Source organism: Musa acuminata, chromosome BXJ3-6 (genome assembly GCF_036884655.1).
Source record: "Musa acuminata AAA Group cultivar baxijiao chromosome BXJ3-6, Cavendish_Baxijiao_AAA, whole genome shotgun sequence".
Classification (NCBI taxonomy): Eukaryota; Viridiplantae; Streptophyta; class Magnoliopsida; order Zingiberales; family Musaceae; genus Musa; species Musa acuminata.
The window spans coordinates 20,780,588-20,794,166 of record NC_088354.1 but is presented as its reverse complement, the minus strand read 5'-3'; positions in this window follow the sequence as shown (position 1 = coordinate 20,794,166).

The window sequence follows — 13,579 nt, the reverse complement described above, 5'->3', positions numbered from 1 at the left end:
TGCTTGACTCCGACACTTTGTTTTGCTTTATGTCTTCGTCGTTATCGTAGTTAATCCTGCACATACAAGCAAAAACTCTACTCCGATCTAGACAATTATTATAAAGCGAATTGACATTCTGTTGCCCGGCACGTCATTGGTTGGCGCTTCATCCGATTCTTCGGCGCATTGTCCTCTCTTGCAGCTTGTTGCCCAATCGGTGGTTGACCTCCGCAATGCCGATATCCTTGGCGCAATTCCGCTCTTGGCCCGATGCCCGACGTCCGAAGCCTTCTGCCATCCAATATCCTAACGTGATCTCCTCCGGCGCAACGTCAATTCCTCCTGCCTTAATTGTCTAATCCTGATTGAGTAGACCTGCATCACTCAAAATGCAGTTAAACATAAACATAATTATCAATTGGTTTCATCATCAAAATACAAGATTCAACATAGGCCACAAGAGAGGATGATGCGACGAAGAATTGGATGAAGTGTCAATGAACCAATGATATGCTAGACAATATTTGATTTAGTTTTGTAATAATTATCTAGATCGAAATAAGTTTTAAGTGTAATTGGGTTAGAATTGGGTCAACTCAATTAGGGGCCAATTTGGCCCAAGTTTGGGCTGTGTTGGGCCAAGTGAAAATCCCAAACAATGACTCCATAGGTGGGTCAGGCGGTGGCACCACCGGTCTAAGCGGTGGCACCGCTAAAGGCTTAGTCTCTAAGACAGTCTTCAAGACTGTGTTAGGCGATGGTACCATCCAGTGTTAGGCAATGGTACGGCTAGTCTGGGCGGTGGTACTGCCCAAGCACAATCTCCCAAGTGGTGGTACCATCAGATTAGGCGGTGGTATTGCCTAATGTCAGTGCTAGAGGCGGTGGTACCACTAGTACCCGGGAGACTTGGGATGAGACTAGTTTTGGCTCCAAGTTTGAATTTATTTGGAACCTATAAATACCCCTCTCATCCCTGGTTAATATACATAAGAATTGAGAGCAAAAAGGAATAAAAACATTGTTGTAATCTTGTAAGAACTCCTCTTAAGCTCTAAGTGTTAGTGAAGTTTAAAAGAGGAAGTAGTGGGGGTGTAAAGGTTCTCTCCTGAACATGTTAAAAGGAGAATCGAGTGTAAAAGGGTAGTTGATATTAGCTCATTGAAAGAAGATCGGTAGTGAAAGCCGATGGCCTCGAATAAAGAGGAATCGGGATTAGATATAGTTCACGATAACTCAACCACTATAAAAATCTGATTTGTATTTACTTCTTGCTATTTACCTTCATTGCAAACTGAATTCTTACTTTCACTATGCATCCATATGCTTTCAAAGTTAAGTATTTCCGATATCAATTTTTATCGAAATGAAAAATTTTCAGAACCGATGTGATTTTTACGTACGCACTAATTCACCCCCCCCCTCTCTTAGTGCTAACTCGATTCTAATAGTTGAGCCAATTTTTCTCATTTGGATTAATAACCAAGAGAAATGGATCTTTTCGGCTTTCAAGAGGATCACTCTATCATTCGTCCTCCTATGTTCAATGGGATGGGACGAACTACACTTATTTGAAAACTCGAATAAGAGTTTTCTTAATTTCTATGGATTTGAATTTATGGAATATTATTGAACTTGGCTTTCAAAAATCTTCTAAACTAATGAACGAATGGAATAATTTGGAGAAGAAGATATTTTCTTCAAATGTTAGAGCTATGAACACTCTATTTCATGCTTTAGATAAAAATGAATTCAATCGAGTGTCTATTTGTGAAACGGCTTTCGATATTTGGCACACAATCGAAATCACTCACGAAGGCACTAGTAAAGTTAAAGATTCAAAGATTAATTTTTTGATGCATGATTTTGAATTATTTCAAATGAAACCAAGCGAAACTATTGTTGACATATACACCCGTTTTACGGATGTTGTCAATAGTTTAAAAGTAGTTGGTAAAATTTTTTCGAATCTTGAACTTGTGAATAAAGTTTTATGTTCTCTTCCTAAAAGTTGGGATTCTAAAATAACGGCAATACAAGATGCAAAAGATCTCAATAATTTTTCACTTGAAGAACTTTTTGGTTCATTGATGACATATGAAATGACATGCAATGCACATGATGAATATGATGAACATGAGAACTACCTTCCAAAGAACAAGAAGGATTTGGCATTTCAAACAATGGAATACCACTTGAGTGATGACTCATCACTCAAGTGATAATGATGATGACCTTGAACTCTTCACAATAAAGTTTAAAAAGTTCATAAACCAAGAATCAAAAAATAAAAATGAACTTAAAAGTAGAGATTGCAAGAAAAGAAGAGTGCACTCAAAGTAACTTGGGACAAATTGAGTACATCTGAAGGTAAGGAACAAACCAACAAAGGTGAGATGGTTTTCATGATGACTTAATGACTTTCGATGACAAACCAACAAAGGTAAGGAACAAACAACTATATCTTAATGACTTTCGATGACAATGTAAGTAACTCAATCGAATCTCTTTTTCTTTACCATGAAATTACTTAATGCTTTTCATGATTAGTTTTAAATGTATATATATATATATATATATATATATATATATATATATATATATATATTATCATGACATCTATGTGTTTTATGATAAAGGAATAAAATATTAAAATTAAAAGCCTTATGCTTAATGAAATCATGCTTGATGTTTTAATGATGTAATAAAATAATAATGTGTATCTTGATTATTTCTGTATTGCTTTTGATTTTGATTGAAAATACTTTATGTTTATTGAAATCATGTTTGATGATTTAATAATGCATAATGATTTGAAATCTTATGTTTTGAAATTACGTGTCACACTTTTGATCTTATATCTTTCATGACATGATTCCTTTGTTTTTATGATTTGTATATCTTATGATATGATTGAATCATTAATCTAAAGAAGAAAAATACATTACTACAACAAACAAAATGATTTTAATTAAAAATATTTTATGAAATCATGCTTGATGAAATAATGTAATGATGATTTGAAATTATGCTTAATGAGTTTATATTTCAAAATTATACATGATGATTTTTGTGATTTATGGTTTATTGATCTTTGTCGTGATGAAATTTACTTTTTCGGTTTTAAACGATGATACATTTGGCATAAATGACAAAGGCATGCTTTTATGAAATAAATTACAGGAATTGAAACAACTAAGAAGAGAAATTAAGAGTGGATGTAGGTCACAACGATCGAACCATTATAAAAATCTAGTTTGCGTTTCTATTTTACTATTTACTTTCATTGCAAACTGCTTTACTTTTACTATGCTTCCGTACATTTTCAAGTTAAATATATTTCCTATACGAGCTTTGACGAAATGTTTTTATCGAACGAGATTTTCAACTCGACGTGATTTTTATTGCTGCACTAATTCACAACCCCCCCCCCCCCCCCCTCCCTTAGTGTCATTCTTGATCGTAACAATGGCACTGCCAGAACAAGTGATGGAATTGCCTATGAGTTGGAACATATGAAGTGTACATTTTTCGAAAGTCCTGACAGTAGTACCGCCAATGTCAAGCAGTGGTACCACTTGTGTCAAGGGGTGATACCACCCAAACTAGTAGTAGTACCACCCATACACAGTCTCCCAAACTGTCAAGCAATGGTATCCCCCAGATTGGATGATAGTATCGCTAGTTGTCTATTTGGCAAATGGTGGTATTGTCCAGTACTAGCGGTGGTTCCGCTAGTACCCCAAAAACCTAGGATGAGACCTTTTTTTACTTCATTTTTTAAGCTATTTGGGGTATATAAATACCCCACTCTTTCTTGCTTGAGGTAGCAAGAAAGTGAATGAAAGGCTAGTAATTTTAAGTTGTAAAAGTTTTAAAAAGTGCTAAGTGTCTTCCTCGTCCTCAAAGTTTTATGATTATTCTAAGATAGGTGTGAGACTTCTAAATATTATTTCTTAAACCCATGAAAAGGATAAAGAGTTGTAAAGAGGGTAGTTGGTCTTCATTCATTGAAAAAAAATCAATAGTGAATGTTGGTGGCCTCGACGGAAGAGGAATCGGGAATGGACATAGGTCACGATGACTGAACCACTATAAATTTTATACATTTCTATTCTACTTTTAATTGCTATTACTTTTTAAGTTAATTGCTTAGTTCACTTACTCTAAGTCAAGTACACTTTCATTATCAGTTTTTGTCAAATGAAATTTTCAAAACTAAAGGTTTTCTTGAAAGCACTAATTCACTCTTAGTGCTGATACAATCCTAACAGTTGGTATCAGAGCCAAGTTCTTCTTGATTGGTTTAACACCCAAGAGAGATTAAATGACTCTTTTTGGCAAATCTAAAGAGTGACTCTATCACTTGTCTTCCTATGTTTAATGAGATAGAATATATGTATTAGAAAAAACATATGAGAATTTTTTTAATTTCTATGGATTTTGATTTATGGAATATTGTAGAATGTAGTTTTCAAAAATCCTCTAGACCAATAATGAATGGAATGATCTAGAGAAACAGTTTTTTTTTTTTAAATTCAAAAGCTTTAAATGCTTTATTTTACACTTTAGATAAAAATAAGTTTAATCATGTTTCTATATGTGAAACTGCACATGACATTTGGCACACACTCGAAGTTACACATGAAGCACAAGTAGAGTTAAAGAGTCTAAAATTAATCTTTTGATACATAGTTTTGAATTGTTTCAAATGAAACAAAGCAAAATAATTGGAGATATGTACACCTGTTTTACGGATGTCATCAATGGTTAAAAGTACTTGGTAAAAGTTTTTCTAACTTTGAACTTGTTAATAAAATTTTATGATCTCTTCCTTAAAATTGGGATCCAAAAATAACTATTATTCAAGAAGCAAAGGACTTGAACTATTTTTCTATTGAAGAACTCATAGGGTCATTAATGATCTATGAAATGACATGTAAGGCACATAATGGACATGAGAACAATCTTTTAAAGAATAAGAAGGATATAACACTTAGAACTAAAGAAGACCACTCGAGCGAAAACTCAAGTAATGATAAGGACTTGGAACTCCTAACAAAAAATTTTAAAAAATTCATAAGAAGAAACAAAACAAATCTTGTAAAACAAGATACCGAGAACAAAAAGAAACTCAAAAAGGAAATAATTATCTGCAATGAATATAAGAAGCCATGATACTTCAAAAGTGAATATCCTCTATGAAAGAAGAAGAAGCTACTAAAGAAGAAGAAAGCACTTAAAGTGACTTTGGATGAAAGAGTGAATCCGAAGACGAGGAGCAAACCAATGAAGGCGAGGTAGCGAACTATGCATTGATGGCCCTCAATGACGAGGTATGTGACTTAAACAAATCCTTTTTATCTTATAATAAATTATTTGATACATTTCATAATTTGTATGATGAGTTAAAAATAGTTAGAAGAAATATAAATTATTAAAAAAGGATCATGCATCTATCTCTAATGAATTTGATAAATTGAAAAGTGATTATGATAAATGCTTATTAACTCCTTGCATTAAGTGTAAAGAGTTAGATTCACTTAAGAAAGAAAATATAGTATTGCAATAAATTTTAGAAAAATTTAAAATTGGTAACAAATCATTAAATATGATTCTTGCCAATAAGGGTCATGTTCATAGAAAGGAATGAATTGGCTTTGTGAGTAACACTCAACAAAAGCTAATTATTTTCATTAAAGGACCCACATTATATGTTTCCACTAAAAATAAATATAATTTTTATGGTAGATATGAACATTATGCTTATAAATATTCACTTAAAAAATATAGCTCATACAAATTAGTTTGGGTTCCTAAAGGAACCATAAATAACTTAATGTCATTAGTTAAAATAGATAGATCTTTTCATGAGGGACTCAAAGCTAAATGGATACCTAAAGTAAACTTCACTTTCTTATAGATATGTCTACAATCTATAGCTAGGAACAAGAGATAACACCTTAATAGTGAATGCTTAAAGCATATGATCGGAGATCCAACACATTTCTCTAAGCTCACTAGTCGAGACGAAGGATATATTACCTTCGGAGACAACAACAAAGGAAAAATTATTGGCAAAAGAAATATAAGTAACAAATCAAACCCTTTAATTAAAAATATTTTATTAATATGTGGTTTAATTAAGAACGAAGATGAGCCTTGTGTGCATAGGAAGGTGAGTGAGAGCGCTATCACCCTTTTGGTGCTATATGTGGATGATATTCTGATTATTGGGAGTGATGTAGGAATGCTCTCCATAGCAAAAACTTAGCTATCTAGACACTTCTCCATGAAAGACTTAGGGGAAGCATCATACATATTGGGGATTCAGATCTATAGAGATAAATCTAAGATGATGCTTGTCTTGTCCCAATCTAGGTACATAGACCCTACTGTCAAAAGGTTTGGCATGAAAAATTTCAAAAGATATCTCATACCGATGAGACATGGGATGTCACTTTCTATGAGTATATCCCAAAAGACTCATGAAGAAATGACAAACATGGATATGATACCATATGCCTCAATGATAGGGTCTATCATATATACTATGCTATGTACTAGGCCTGATATAGCACATGCTCTGAGAGTCACGAGCAGGTATCAAGCATATCCAAGCTTAGAGCACTAGAAAGCAATAAAGTGTATCCTTAAGTACTTGAGAATGACTAAGGATCTTTTACAGGTATATGGAGATAGTAGCCTCAAGGTTGAGGGCTATACAAACTCGAGCTTCCAGTCCGATGTGGATGATGGCAAGTCTAATTCAGGGTATGTGTTCACCCCAAATAGAGGAGTAGTATGTGGAAGAGTTCCAAGCAAGATACTACTACTAACTAGACCATATAGGTAGAGTATATTATTGCAATAGTGGTAGCAAAAGAGGGAGTCTGGATGAAGAGGTTCATCATAGATCTAGGAGTCGTGCCAAGCAACAAGGAGTCAATTCCATTGTATTACGATAACTACAGGACGATTACTCAAATGAGGGAACTCGGGTCTCATCAGAAGTGTTCTGAGTAAGTTCTAGCTTATTAGAGAGATCGTGGCCCAAAGATATGTAGCAGTGGAAAGAGTTTTATCCAAAAATAACATCGCAATTCCACTAACGAAGCCATTGTCTCATATTATCTTTGAGCATCACAGAAGTCTAATAGGGATCAAACACATAGGTGATTAGCTTTAGGTCAAGTGGGAGATTACTAGTTATATGTGCTCTACAAGCTAATCACGTGAGTAATGGCACATGTGACAAGACACGCACTTTTTTTGCTTATTATATTTTTATGACATTCTCTCACTTTATATTGCTTATTACATATATATATATATATATATAATAATAATAATAATAATAATATGCATAGATCTGTGTATTGGGAATCGGATCATGATGAGATCATGATAATGAGACAAATTCACTTTAAACATAAACCATAAATAATCCTGATCATAGGTTACTCGAGAGGGACATTGAGATATCCGGATAGGCTGGTGTGCTATATACCCATCTATATAATGGAGACAGCTGGTCTCATAGCTGCTCGTGTGGGGACACTAAAAATGCAGGTGCTCATTGGAGAATGAGTTCACTGATTGATTCACTCACAGAATATTGGATGGTTAATGATGTCTTATTGTCAAACAGTGATTCCGCAGTCCTAATAGTGTATCTGGTCCTTAGACTTGAGACACCAAGGATGTCTTATATGAGTACTCTACTTTTTGATACCCGATTTATAGGTTTGAAAGTTCCAAATCGAGTACAAGCGGTTATTGGGAGTGACAACCAATCTTACGAGGGCTATTGAGTGTTGATAAAGAATCATCTGCTCTCGGTATCATGAGAAGAATATTCTATATGCTCTTGCTTAAACAAATCCTTAGCCAAGGTCATTCGAATTGAGAGAGAGTTCTCTAGGAGAATCCGATTAGAGCGAGACTCGAGGAGAAACCATATGAGCCTGATAGCACTATTCCCAGTATATGGTCTTTGGGATATTAGATGGATGAGGGACTATAAGTATATGATAACTAAGGATAGATAAGTCTAAATGATTGTATTCCCCTGTATCGTCTAGGGACTATGGCATAGTGGCCTAGTACATTTGTAATCGATGAGTCGAGTGAATTATTATGGAGATAATAATTCACAGAGCTAGAAGGAGTTTTGACATATATGACTCATGGCTAGGTCGATATTAGGCCTAGAGGGTCACACACATATGGTAGGTATTGCGACGAGTAGAGATTTGGATATGAGATATCCGCTTGAGCCCCTGTCTTATTAGATATCCAATAAACCCATGAATTATTGGATCCCATGGAATCCAATAAGAGCTAATAAGATATTATTGGTTAAAGACCTACTAATCTAAGAGGCTTGGGTAATTGGATGAAGAACCAGTCCCAATAGGGCAGGATCTATTAGGGTTAACTAGGGACCTTTATGAATAGGAGGGAACTAAAAGCCCACAGGCTGGGGCTTTTTGGTGGTCACCTTCTATTCTTCTCTCCCCTTCTCCTCCTCAAAGAGCAGGTGTGGAGATTTGAGGAGCGTCGTCGTAGTCCTATTGTGTGGATCATCGCTAGAGAGAAGGACATTTAACCTCCTTCATCCTCTCTAACAGATCTATAGGGATTCAGGAATATATTATCTCCCTAGATAAAACACAACTATCTTTCCGACATACAATTTTCGATTTTATAGATTTCACGCATCAATCTTCACACGCTAATGAACACATATTGGGAAATTTGATTTCTTTTTTTTTTTGTTCTTCCGCTGCGCATGTGATGTCACCCCTAGATTTCCCAACAGGCACAAGTATGGTTAAAGAGTCAAAAATTAATCTCTTGGTTCATAATTTTAAGTTATTTCGAATGAAACTAAGCGAATTAATTAGAGATATGTACACCCATTTTATGGATATCATCAATGGTTTGAAAATATTTGGTAAAGGTTTTTCTAATATTAAACTTGTCAATAAAATACTAAGATCCCTTTCGAAAAGTTGGGATCCAAAAGTGATAGCAATACAAGAAGCAAAGGACCTAAACAACCTTGCTCTTGAAAAACTTATCAGGTCATTAATGACCTATGAAATGATATGCAAAGTACATGATGAACATGAGAACTACCTTCCAAAAAATAAGAAGGATATGATAATTAAAACTAAAGAAAGCTACTCAAGAAAAAGCTCAAGTGATGATGAGGACTTGACACATCTAACAAGAAAATTCAAAAGATTCGAATGATAAGACTCTAAGGTCTTATCATAAAAGAAACAAGAGAAAAGGGAATAAGAATGATCGCTTTGAGGGGATCAACCTCCTTGATCGCTTCGAGGGGATCGACCTCCTCAATCAATTCGAGGGGATCAGCCTCCTAGGGTTTTGTCATAAGACTGAATAATATTTCATTGATTGATTGATTATCGAAAAGAAAGGGTTACATCACTATTTATAGAGTTCCACCTAGAGTCCACCAAGACTTGGACTTTTAATAATAAATAAATATTAAATAAACCTCTACCTGACTCTAATTGAACTAAATAGACTTAATAAATATTATTCAAAAACTTAGAAAATAAAAGGATCCTAAGGGATCCTAACAATTCCTCCCCCTACAAATCAGCCTTGTCCTCAAGGCTAAGCAGCATCAAACTCGCGGAGCTTCTCTTCAGAGTGATAGGCTATCTGCAACACATCCCAACCCGTTGATCAAGTAAGTATGGTCTCCACTTTATGATAGTGTAAGCAATGTTGAATCTCGTATTTTGATGATGAAACTACTTGATATATGTTTTAATCTACGTTTTGAGTGACGCAGGATGCTTCGATCAGGATAAGACAATTAAAGCAGGAAAATCATGTTGTGCCGGAGGAACATGTCAGAAGATTGGACGTCGGGCCAGTGGATCGGTCGACGTATCGACAGAAGGCTTCGGGCCGTGGACTCGAGCATCGGGCCAAGAAGAGTAGGTATTGTGCTAAGGATATCGGAGTTGTGGAGTCAACTACCCGATTGGGCAATAGGCTGCAGGAGAGGATGATGCGCCGAAGAATCGGACGAAGCGTCGAGGGACCAATGACATGCCAGACAACTTGGTTAATTACTTAGGATTAATTGTCTTGATCGAAGTTTTGTTTTACATGTGCAGGATTAACTACGGTGAAAGTAAGATATGCAGATCACGTTGGGAGTTCGAGAGTTCGACGGAAGTTCGGACAGTCGTCTGAGGTTCTGCGGGAATAAATCTGAGAAGTCCATGAGCTTGCCAAAGAAGCTCGTCGGAACTCGCCAAGTGGATCGTCGCAAGTCCAGGAGTTTGCCGGAAGTCCACAGGAGCATTACCGAGGGTTCATCGGATGATCGACGGAAGTTCGCCGGAAGCTCACCGGAAGAAGCGATTGACGCACCGGAGCAAGTTGCAGTAAATGTCTTAGGAAATATCGTAGTTAGCACAATGATTAAGTTGGAAATGGGAGGTGATCTCATTAACGTAATCTTGGGGCAATTGGGCCCCTCAAAAACCCAAATTGGGCCGAATGGGTCAACCCATTCGAACCTTGATTTCTGCTAGGCGGTTGAACCACCCAAGGTAGGAGGTTGCACCGCTTGGGCTCAGTCTCCGAGCAAGACTGGGAGGTGCAACCACTCCAGCCAGGCGGTGGCACCGCCTGGGCTCAGTCTTCGAGCGAGACTGGGTGGTGCAACCTCCCTTGACAGGAGGTGGCACCGCTTGGGCTCGGTCTCTGAGCTCTGGCCGAGCGGTGCAACCGCCTCAGTCAGGAGGTTGCACCACCTGAGCTCGGTCTTCGAGCTCTGGCAAGAGGTGAAACTGCCCCTGACAAGAGGTAGCATCGCCTAGAGGCTCAGTCTTTGAGCTCTGCTAGGCGGTGCAACCGCTCCAGTCAGGAGGTGCAACCGCCTGATCCCGGAATTTCGGGAATTGACAGTTTTGAGCTCCAAATTTGAACTGGGTTGGGGGCTATAAATACCCCCCCCATTCAGCACTGAAAGAGTACTGAACATACACCGAAATCTTGATCTTGTTCTGTGATTTTTAGAGCTCAAAATTGTTGTAAAGGCCAAAAGTTCTTCTCCCTCTTTTCTTCCAAGTTCTGAGCTTTAAATAGAGGAGAGAAAATTCTGTAAGGGTTGTCTCCTAAGCCCGTCAAAAGGAGTGAAACTGTAAAAGGGTGGTTGGACTTCGCCTATTGAAGGAAGGCCTCTAGTTGACGTCGGTGACCTCGTCGGTGGAGGAAGCCAAAAGTGGAGTAGGTCAAGATTGACCGAACCACTCTAAATCTCGGTTTGTATTTACTTTGAGCATCTTATCTTTACTGCAAACCTCCTCAATAGCTTACTGCCTTCTGTGGTTTTACGAATGTGTTTCAAAGTTCAGTGCTTTCCGAATCGGCGTTTAGGCGCAAATCGCTTTTATCGTACGAATGTCGTATTTTAGTTTGCGCTTATATTCTGATTTCCATCATAACTGCAAACTGCCTTCATAGATTTACTTTAACGTCATCTCACTTGATCTTAAGTTAAAGTAATCTTAGAATCAGCTTTCACACCGAAATCACTTTTATCGTATGAACGTAGTTTTTATTAATCGCAGAAAGATTTCCGCTGCACTAATTCACCCCCCCCCCCCTCTTAGTGCTCTTGATCTTAACAATTGGTATCAGAGCTCGGTATTTCTCATTTCGGATTTACACCCGAGAGAAATGGCTCTTCATAGCTTTCAAGAGGGCTTATCGGTCTTTCGTCCACCGTTGTTTAACGGATTGGACTACACTTATTGGAAAACTCGAATGAGAGTTTTCTTGATTTCTATGAATTTGGATTTATGGAATATCATTGAAAATGGTTTTCAACTTCCCTCTAAACCGATGAACGAATGGTCGGATTTGGAGAAGAAGTATTTTTCTTTAAACGCAAAAGCTATGAATGCCTTATTTTGCGCTTTGGACAAAAATGAGTTCAATCGGATTTCTACGTGCGAAACGGCTTTTGACATTTGGCGAACACTTGAAATCACGCACGAGGGAACTAGTAGAGTCAAAGACTCGAAAATTAACATTTTATTGCATGATTTTGAGCTTTTTCGAATGCAACCAAGCGAGACTATAGGCGACATGTACACTCATTTCACGGATGTCGTCAATAGTTTAAGAGCTCTTAGAAAATGTTTTTCGGATTTTGAACTCGCAAACAAGATTTTACGTTCTCTTTCTAAGAAGTGGGATTCAAAAGTAACTGCAATACAAGAAGCTAACAAGCTAAACAACTTACAACTTAAAGAACTAATTGGTTCATTGATAACATATGAAATGGTGCACAATGCACATGATGAACAAAATCACCTTCCAAAGAACAGGAAGGATTTGGAACTCCGGACAAATGAATACCACTTGAGCGATGACTCAAGTGATGAGGACAATGATGAACTTGAACTTCGAACACTAAATCTTAATAAATTTATTAAATAAAAATCTAAAATAAACAATAAACTTGAACAAAGGAAGAGGCCAAAGAAGACGAACACAAAGTGGGATGAATCGAGCTCCTCCGAAGACGAGGAGAAAATCAAGAACGGCAAGGTGGCAAACTACGCCTTAATCGCTTTCAATGATGAGGTAATCAAAATCCCCCTAATTTATTTTGAAATTACTTGATGCTTTCATGATGTATTTTCTCTTTTAGTTTAGAATTAATTTTCTTAAAAATTATATGTTTTAAAAAAAATTATGATCATGCTATGTAATTTCGAAAATGATAATATTACAAATAAAATGATCTTGATTGAAAATATGAAATCATGGTTAAGAAGTAATAATATGTATTACGTTGATTTCCATTGTTATTTCTTGATTTTGATTAAAAAAAAAATTCATGTTTGATTTGAAGAAATTCATAATGATGAAATTAAATATTTTGATTAACAATTTTATGCATGAGATTTTAAGCTGATGATAAGCATGTGTTATTTTCATGAGTGTATTTGAAAAACTATGGCAAAAATGTGCTCGAATGCATGAACTTGTTAAGATTATTTTTCGGGCTTTCCTCATTCAATGTTCAAATCACTTAATTGCCATGATGATTTTACACTATTACATGCCTTAATAACATGTTGGAAATTATGTGTTATAGATACAAAATTTTTATGATCATGAGCATGTTTTATCTTCATGATTGAACTTGAAAATCTATAGCAAAACCTTATCCGAATGCATGAAAATGTTAATTTCATTTTCGGATTCGCTTAACAATTGGTATCCTAACAATTAGATTTTCTCATACACTTATTATATGAAAAATATTTTTCTGAAATGGATTTGATGAAATGATTCCTGCTTATAAATTCCATCTTGAAATATGAATGATAGTGTTTTTTCTTGCAAAGATTTGTTTCACATACATATCTCCTATGATTCATGTGTAGAGAAAGAATTTATAAATCATAATACAATGAGATTTCTTATGCAAAACTAAAGTGCTTTTGTGATTCTTTGTTAAAGAAAATAATTATTAAAATCATGATCTTGATAATTATAACATGAAGCTCTTTATAAATTAAGA